We start from the raw sequence: 9,425 nt of genomic DNA on the forward strand, positions 1-9,425 counted from the left end.
AGCTGGGAACAGCCATTTTAGTGACTTCGGCTTTCGCCGGGGTTTTTTGCGTATTGTTCCAGTATGCTCGCATTTGAACAAAATAGGGCTTCTGGAGAGTTGTAGCCAGATGCTTCAAAGTATAGATTTTAGAATCAAACAGTAATTGGACTTTAATCCGGTTCCACTGCGTGACTTCTGGCAAATCACGTAAATCCTCTGAACCTTAGTCTTCTCATGCGTAAAATAGAAATAATATCCAACCCCTAGACCTTAGTAAAAATTTTGAATGAGAGCATACTCTAGTATACAGCTTGACAATCCGTGGGTAAGTGGCAATTTATAATAAATATTAAATAGGCAAATACTGTAAATACTGGTTTTGTATTTTCAGGGCTGGGAATGGAGGGTTTAATATTCGGTTTTCTTCGATTAACCAAAAATATCACCATTTTGGTTAAGAGTGGGGACAGGTGTGGCCTAGGCGAGTAAGAAGGATCCCTTCATCTAACATTTGAATTAGCATGAGATCTTATATCCCTGCTTTAAGTTTTTCAGTCTGTTCACTTCCCAAGGCTCTCCTTGTCACTCCAGTATCAATATCTCACCATCCATCCCCCAAATCCCCTCCCAAAAAAGCAATTTCAGGTCTTTAAGAGCATAGAAATTAACTATAAATGCTAACCCCTCCCAGGGTTTTAACCACCATTCCAGTCATCTGTGGTCTCAGTTGGGGCGTTTTCATTGTAATGTGTAATTGGCACATTACAATGAAAAAGCTGGTCTCACAGCTTCCATCTGTCTGTTTCTAACCCAATGACCATGCTAAGAGGGATACTTCTAAGTCACATAGCTGATCATGCCACTCCCTTACTTAAACCCTTAATGTGCCTGCATTTCTTCCAGGATGAATACCAAATCCTCTTGCTCGGCGGTAGGCCTTATGTGATATGGTTACTGTTGTCTTCATTCTTTCTCACAAAACATATTGCCTGCTTCCATGGGCACACATTCTAGCTGGAGACATGGATAAGAACATTGGCAGTTACAATACCATGTGTTAAGTGCCATGATTGGCATGATTACAGGATGTTCAGAAAACAAAGGAGAAGCTTCTGATATAGTATATGGAGGGGTATTGGGAAGAGAGTTTCCAGAAGCCTGACCTACGTAGGGCTCAAAAGCAGAAATGGTTAAGCAAGTAAGGGGACTGCAGGTACTGAAGCCTGCAGGTGAGAGGAAACAAGGCCTCATCTCCTATCTCCCGAATCTTGCATCCCGACTTTTAGTTACTTATGAGGTCATGTTCTATCTTAACTATGAAAAATAGTATTCTGAAATATTCCTCCTTTCTCCCCATTCTCTTCTTGGGGCAAAGCCATTGTCTTCTCCCGTATACACACACACACACACACACACACACACACACACACATTCTCTGAACCATCTCATCTACTCTGGTGGAGTCCACTATCACTTATTAGAGAAAGGCTCTCAAACTCGACTCTGTATTTCTCTCCTGGCTTCTAGATCTATATATGCAATAACCTACTGGGCATTTCTCCCCGAATATCCCCCCAGTCACCTCAAGCTCCATATGTCCAAAAGTAACCTGCATCTTCCTACACAAACTTCCTTTCTCCCTTAGAACCCCTCACTGTGAACTGCAACTCATATACAACCAGTTGCAGAGACCAGACACCTGGAAGTCCTTGACTTCTTTGTCTATTTCATCTCTCAGTCTGATTGTCTTTGAATCCTATCACATTATTTCTTCCCTGGTGATGGAGAAAATATGGCTCTTACAGGACACGGAGACTGATTGACCATAAGTAAAGAATTTATTTATTGAGAAGCTCTCCCAACGGAGGCATCTGAAGAACAGACTTCAGTCCGTTGGGTCTGAAGAGCGACTTCAGCCCACTCCTGGAAGGGAGGGACTTGAATTTATACAGAACTTTCCTAGGTGGGGAAATGATAGTCAGTGGGAGGGGGTTGAGGGAGTCTGTGGCTTCTAGGAATGCTGCAGGAGCAAACGTTTCTTTTGATCTGTAAGATTTTAAAGGGTTTGTAAATAGTGAAGGTTTCTGTCTCTGTGTCCCTCTGATATGCAGGTAGAGGTACTAAAGATTTTCATCTCCCTCTGATACGCAGATGGTGAAGCTCTCTATCTCCCTTTACTCCTGTTCCTGTGGGGTTCCTTTGTTTAACCTGTGGGAAAGTGCCACATGGGGGAGGGGGTTTACCTTTTTCCCAATGCATATCAAGGGAAACTGAGGTATGGCTTCTTAATTATTGCAAACCTCTAACACCTGGATTACTGAATCAGTCTTCTGACTAGTCTCTCAATCTCCCTAGTGAGGCAGGTTAGTATAGGGAAAGAGGGAAGACAGCTGCGACCCAGCAGAGAAGTGGCTGTGAGATCACGCCTGGAAATCCCCTGAGGGAAGGCTGCTACTAAGAACAAAGCTGGAAAGACAAGACCCTGGCCTTGAGGTCCCATTTGGAACTCTTTCCTGGGTCAGAGAGAAACCTGGGATGACTCCAAACAGGTCTGCTCATTGTTCCCCCGCACCCGCCCCAACTAACAGGCAGGGATCGCACCCAACATTAGGAAAGGGGAGGAGGAAAAGTGTTAAAAAGGCCTACCCTGGGGCCGCACATGCTCCTCTCCCCTCTAGCACAGCCTAGGCCTTGGGTATGTGCTTATCTCTTTTCTTGCTTCTTAATATACTCTTTTTTTTTAAATTTTACATCAGTTATTTAATTTATTTTTTAATTGCCTTTTTAAAAAAGATACATAGATAACAAAAAATGTTACAATAAAAATTTAACATACTCTTTACTCCCTTGCCTAACCCCTGGCATGTCCTTAAATTCCTTTATGCGACAGAGACAAGAACCTAGAAGCCCAGAACCCAGAGCTTTCTGCTAACACTGGTGCTGTGAAGGGAACATTTAAAAAGGCAGCACGTGTGACTACCTATCTCACCCATTATAGAGTAAAATCTTAAAAATAGAGATTAAATCCTTTGTTCTTTGTGCCCCAGGGCCCTAGCGGTCCCCTTAGCAAAGAGCAGGGATTCTTAACTTTTTTTGTGTCACGGACCCTTTCGCTAGTCGGGTGAAAACCATAGCCCCCTTCTCAAAATGTAGTGGCAGATAGTTTTATGATACTCAACTAGGCGTCGGGTCTAACAACTACCATAATTTTAAAGAATGAATGAGTGTAAGCGATTTTTCAAGATATGCAACAGCTGTAAAGTGATATGAAACAAATACTGTAATTTATTGCATACATTCATAAGTGAAGGAAATGCTAGATTTCAGTTAGAGGTCAGAGAAAATAAAGATAATAAGTTGATTTTTTTTTCAGTTCAAGCTCATGGACTACCTGAAATCTTCCCATGTACCCCTTGGGGGTCCATGGAACCCCGGTTAAGAACCCCTGGTATATGCACTTTTTTTTTTTTTGTTAATGAATAAATGAATATAAAAAGGAGGAGGGTTTTGTACCCACATCCTTGAGGTGTAGTGGCTCATTGTCTCCACTAGAGGCCAGCTCAGCCCTGCTTTTTCTTCTTGCCTAATTTGTGAGAAGAAAGGTTTCCAATCCAGTTAAACCTAGGAGCAAAATGTGTGGAGGAAAGATTTCCTTCAGAAAAGTCCTGCTTGGTCAATATTTTGCATTTTGGTAGTAAAGAAAGAAGATTCCAGAATTGTGTCTTTGTAAGATTTCTTCTTTGATTCCATACTGACTGCAAGGACTGAAGCCTCTACGCTGTCACTTAGCCACACCCCTAATTTCTTACTTATCAATTCTTGTACAGGCTGACCATTTGATAAACTTACCCTCTTCATATAGATGATTTGCCTGCCTTGTTACTAACAATCACGCAATTAATTCTTTATTTTTTTAAAGATTTATTTTCTCCCCACCCCCACCCCCATGTCTGCTCTCTGATCCACTGTGTGTTCTTCTGTGTCTGCTTGTCTTCTCTTTAGGTGGCACCAGGAATCCATCTTGGGACCTTCCAGAGTGGGAGAGAGGTGCTCAATCTCTTGCGCCACCTCAGCTCCCTGGTCTGCTATCTCTTATCGTCTCTCCTCTGTGTGTCTTTTTGTTGCATCATCTTGCTGTGCCAGCTCTCTGCTCAGGCTAGCTTGCTGCATGGGCCAGCACTCCTGCGCAGGCCAGCATGCCACATGGGCCAGCTCTCCGCTCAGGCCAGCTTGCTGCGTGGGCCAGGTTGTCTTCACCAGGAGGCCCTGGAAATTGAACCCTGGACTTTCCATATGGTAGACGGGAACCCAATTGCTTGACCCACATCTACTTTCCAAATAATTAATTCTTAACACTTCGATACATAATAATCAAGAAGAGAGAATTTTTCTTGACAAGAGTGGAGAAGACATTCTAGCGACAGGGAAGAGCTTAAGCTAAAGCACTTGGCCTATGGAATATAATGGGATGTTTCAAGAATTACAATGAGTGCGGTGTTGCTTGATTCACTTGTTGGGGAGATAAGGAGAGCAACTAGAAGAGTTAAGGCTGGATTACAAAGGTCCAATTATGCCATGGTAGGAAACTTAGACTTTGTCTTTCAGGCATCGAGGAGCTAGAAGAGGGAACAAGAATTTAAAGGAGGGAAATGACAGATTACAGGTACTTTTATAGAGATAAATTGGCAGCATCATAGAGAATGAATTGGAGAGAATGAAACTAGAAATGGGAATATGGGGTCAGAGTCCTCTGGGTTCTGAGGTATGACATGGTGTGAGCTCAGGTACCTAAGAGGTAGAATTGGAGGAACTTTGATGACTGATTAGATGGGAGTGGAAGGATAGGGGAAGAAGTCCAAGGTGATCCTTAGGTTTCTATGTTAATGGAAGGAAACAGAAGGAGGAGCATGTTTGGGAGGGGGAGAGATAATTAGTTCAATTTTGGACAGGCTGAATTAGAGGCATCTATGGGACACGCAAGTGAAAATGTTCTATAGCTCTATGGATATAAAATTCAAGGGAGCAGGGGACATAGATGAGGTCATCCAAGGAGAGGGTGTAGAGTAAAGTAAGTAGGGAATAAACTGAAGGTGCAACTCTAGGGAATACCAGCAAATGAGATAATACATAAAAAGTGCTTAGAACAGGACCTGAGCCACAGTGAACACTCTTCTGCCGGTCTTGGGGCTGTTTCTGACACCCTAGGAAAGGAAGGGGTGGAGGAGGCAAGAAGACAGACCAGTTGCTTTATTATTCTATTTCTTGGATTACCCTGTTTCTAATCTGTTGGGGGCCCTGGCCTGATCCAAGTGCTAATCTGAGCCCTTAACTATGGATGGAAGAGGGATGATACACTCAGAGCTTGGTGATTGTTCTGGACTTTGCCAGGAGTCAGCAAAGCATAATCACAGGAAGGTAGAGAAGGGGGGAGGGGGCTGCTGGGATGGATTGTGCTACTCTGGGGCCTTTGTCCTGCTGAAACTATCTACACAATGGAGCTGGGTTGCCTGCTGACCTGACATTCTAAGTGTGGGGCTGGGATAGAGATTTCAGAGGTGAAGCAGAGATGGTCACCCAGCTCCGCAGAACCATGTTTCTCTTCACCCACATTGAAATTGCTGGAGAAGATGTTCAATGCATCATAATAATAAATTATATATATATCTGATCAACCCAACTAATCAACTCATTTATACTTTGATTTAAGGCAGCTAACCTAACATGTTTATATTGCCTGGGCATATCTCATTTGAGCCTCATACACCCTTGCAAGATCAGCAGAGTAGTTACTTTTATGGAACTCAGACTGGGGTTAGTTATTCTTTAGCCCTTATGATATGGTCTGGCTAGAGAATAGCTTCAGAAAGGTGGAGAGCCAGTTCTGGACAACCTCAGAGGTGGCTTTGGTAATCTCAAGGGATCCACTGTGGAGAAATGAAACAAGACAGAACGGTTCTGCCTTGAGGTCCCCTGAGCTTCATAGACCCACTTGCTCCCTTTTAGTATGGATTACTTTCCCTCTAGCACCTCTCAGGGACTGAAAAACAGGCCTTCTTTATTGTATTAGTGAGTAAACTTAGGATCACTGGCTCCTGGGATATAAAGAGACTGGCAGATTGTCACTTATCAAGAGCTGATTTAGGGGAGCAGATGTGGCTCAAGCAATTGAGCATCCATCTCCCACATGGGAGGTCCCAGGTGTGGTTCTGGTGCCTCCTAAATAAAAAAACAATCAGACAACTAGTGCAAATAACAAGCAAAAAGAATACAATGAGCAAAAGCAATGAACAAAAAGAAAACTGAGCAAAAACAATGAACAAACTGATGAACACATTGGGGTGAGGTAGAGAAAAACTTAAAAAAAAAAAAAAAAGAGCTAATTTAAGTGTAGAGATAGATGAAACTCCAGTCAGGATAATTATTACTATAGGCCATTAAGAATTTCAATAACTTTGTAACTGCCTCAAGTTTCATGAATCCTTTTCTACTAATGTAATTTCTAGTGGAAAGTTTCACATGACAACTGAGGGAGTGCTGAGTTCCCATCCTGGAGAGCTCTGTTGCATTCCCCAATGAAATAGCAACAATCCCCCAAGTGCAAGGGCAAAGACCAGTGAAGAAAGACGGTCCAGTGATGGGCCCTTGATACTGATGACTGTGCTTACGAGCCTGTGTGCTTGAAATTTCAACTAGACCTAGAGATGCAGGGTGCCTAAGAGTTACCTCCTGAGAGCATCCATGTTGCTTAAATGTGACCACTCTCTAAGCCAAACTCAGCATATAAATGCATTACCTTCCTCCCCAGCATGGGACACAACTCCTGAGGATGAGCCTCCCTGAGGCTGAGGGAGTACTACCAAGCACCAGCTGGTGATGCAAGTAGAAAAAGACCTAGACTAAAGGGGGAAATGGTAAAGACAAATGAGTTTATATGGCTAAGAGACTTCAAAATGAGTAGGGAGGTCATCAGAGGTGTCATGCTTACACACGTCTCAGCAGACTCTCAGAGATAGCCAAGTAGATAAAACCCGAGGTAGTGGTGCTCCTGAGGACTATGGAGACACTCAGGTCCTATGGTCATAGCAGTTAGCTCTGGAATTCAGTGCCTTGCCAGTGGGCCCTACTTTGGAATTTGTGTTCTTGAGTGTGATGGATTTGGACTCAGATGTGACCTCTCTACACATGGCTCTTCTGTCACTTTTACTGAACCTGTGGTTGGCGCGAGGGTTGGTATATACTCAGGAGACTTGAATCTCTGGACTGTCCATGTGCCAGCTGAGCCCTGAGCCTCAGCAGAGTTGCAACACCTACTCTCTGGTTCATTGGACTTAGCCAGGTCAGCTGACAGGGAGGTGAGAATGGTCAACCACCACACCAGGAAACTGAGAGTGTCTACAACTGCAAGCCAGAGAATCCCATCCATCAGCCATGTGGGCTCTAAGCCCCCTCTCGATTTAGAGGTGGGGTGGGCATCGCCATCCCAGGGTCCTCAGGGTGGAGGAATAAAAAATGGATTAGAGTGGACTTACTGGTATTCTGCTATAGAATTATTGTGACTCTAGCAATGGAAAAAATTGTATCATTGATGTGGAGACAGTGGCCACAGGAGTTGCTGAGAGCAGGGAGAGGGAAGAAGTGTGATATGGGTGCATTTTCGGGACTTGGAGTTGTCCTGAAGGATATTGTAGATACGGATGCGGGACATTATATATCCTGCCATAACCCACTGAATGGACTGTGAGAGAGTGTAAACTACAATGTAAACTTTAATCCATTCTGTGTAGCAGTGCTCCAAAATGCGCTTCACATGCAACGAATGTACCACACTGATGAAAGAGGTTGTTGATGTGGGGGGAAGGGGGTGGGGAATATGGGAAACTCTTCTATTTTTTAATGTAACATTTTGTGTGATCTATGTATCTTTAAAAAAAAGATCTAAAAAGAGGAAAAAACTAGAAAATAAATAAATGTTTCTGTTCTTATCTAAGACCAGAATAAAAGAAAGGTGGAGAATTTACAGCTAATTTTTTTTGCAATCCCTGAAAAGAAGCCCCACAACAAGAATGGAGTAAAGTCATAGAAAAAAGGGAAACAAGCTAACTAGAAAAAAAGACAGGGATGATTTGGGTTGGGTCCTGGGTGATCCCAGGAGTGCTTGTTCCCAGGAATCCCTTGCACCAGGCACTTCCCCAGCAGCACCTTCCTTTTCAGATTCCAATGGCCTTGTTGCCAATGCAGCATTAGTACTTTCTCTCAGGTTTGCTCTCTTTCTAGTGAGGGGTGGGTATCTCCTTATCTTTTCTTCCCTGAAGAATTCTTATTGTCTTTCAGATCCTCACTTTCCTCTTTTGCTCTCTGGCTCCGGAAATGCAAGTCATAAAGATGACTGGGGAGTAGAAGGATAAGTCCCTGCCTCTGGCTGACAGACCCATTATCAGTTCCTGCCCTCACCTAATGAGTTTGGTTTGGTGAAGAAGGACCAAAGAGGAAGAAAGAGCTTGGTAGGAGAGGAGAAGGTGCCAAAGGTGCCCAGAAGTGAAAATGATGTGAGTACAGGTGGCTAAAGCTCCCGTGGGGAGGACATTGATTGGGATTGGTGTAGGGGTTAGGGAGATGAGGTTTGGCTGAAGGAAGGAGACAAGACTTGTTCCCTGATCTGAGGAGTGGAGCTCTCATCTCTTTGGCTGCCTCTTTATCCTGGGGAGGCACTTGCTCCTCACCTCCCAAATCCATGAAAAGCAGTCTCCAAACTGAAGCAGGATGCCTAATAGAGACCTAATAGAGGCTGGCAAAAAAGAAGAAGAAAAAAGTTCTGGGAGGTAAGATTCTAAGGTCCCAGAGGACAGGAAGAATCACCATCATTTTTGGTAGACTCCATCCTTCTATTGAAATTCCAGACCCTTCCACTTCTCCACTGGTAAATTCCAGTCCAACCAAACAGGGACTTATTCTCTGACCACTCCCTTATTCTCTCCTCCAGCCCTTCTTCCTTTCTCCCAGATCAGGTGATTGGAGGTCAGTAGGTACAGAACTAAAAGGCAGAGGCCTAGCTGGAGAGTTTCTTAAGGACAGAGGGAAGAAGAATGAGGACCAAAGGGCAGAGGGTAGGAGACCCATAGGGAAAGGAGTGGAGCAGATGCTGCCAGCCCAGATAGATAGCTTGATCTTGCCTTCCTTCCCCTCTTACCCTTCCTTTTCCCCAGGATCTGCAGAGTCAGCAGTTAGAGAGAGGTACTGGCTGAAGGCTTGGGCACCCAGATCTTTGTAGGGGTTGTGCTTGCCCCCAGTGGGTGCTCATGCCAGACACAGCCCCTCACCTCCGCAGCCAGCCCTGCACATGTTCTTTTTGTTTTTATTTTATAAAGATTTATTTTATTCCTCTCGCCTTTCCCCCCACCCCCCATTCTGCTCTCTTGTGTCCATTTGCTGTGTGTTCTTCTATG

The sequence above is a fragment of the Dasypus novemcinctus genome, chromosome 12 (assembly GCF_030445035.2).
Source record: "Dasypus novemcinctus isolate mDasNov1 chromosome 12, mDasNov1.1.hap2, whole genome shotgun sequence".
Lineage (NCBI taxonomy): Eukaryota > Metazoa > Chordata > Mammalia > Cingulata > Dasypodidae > Dasypus > Dasypus novemcinctus.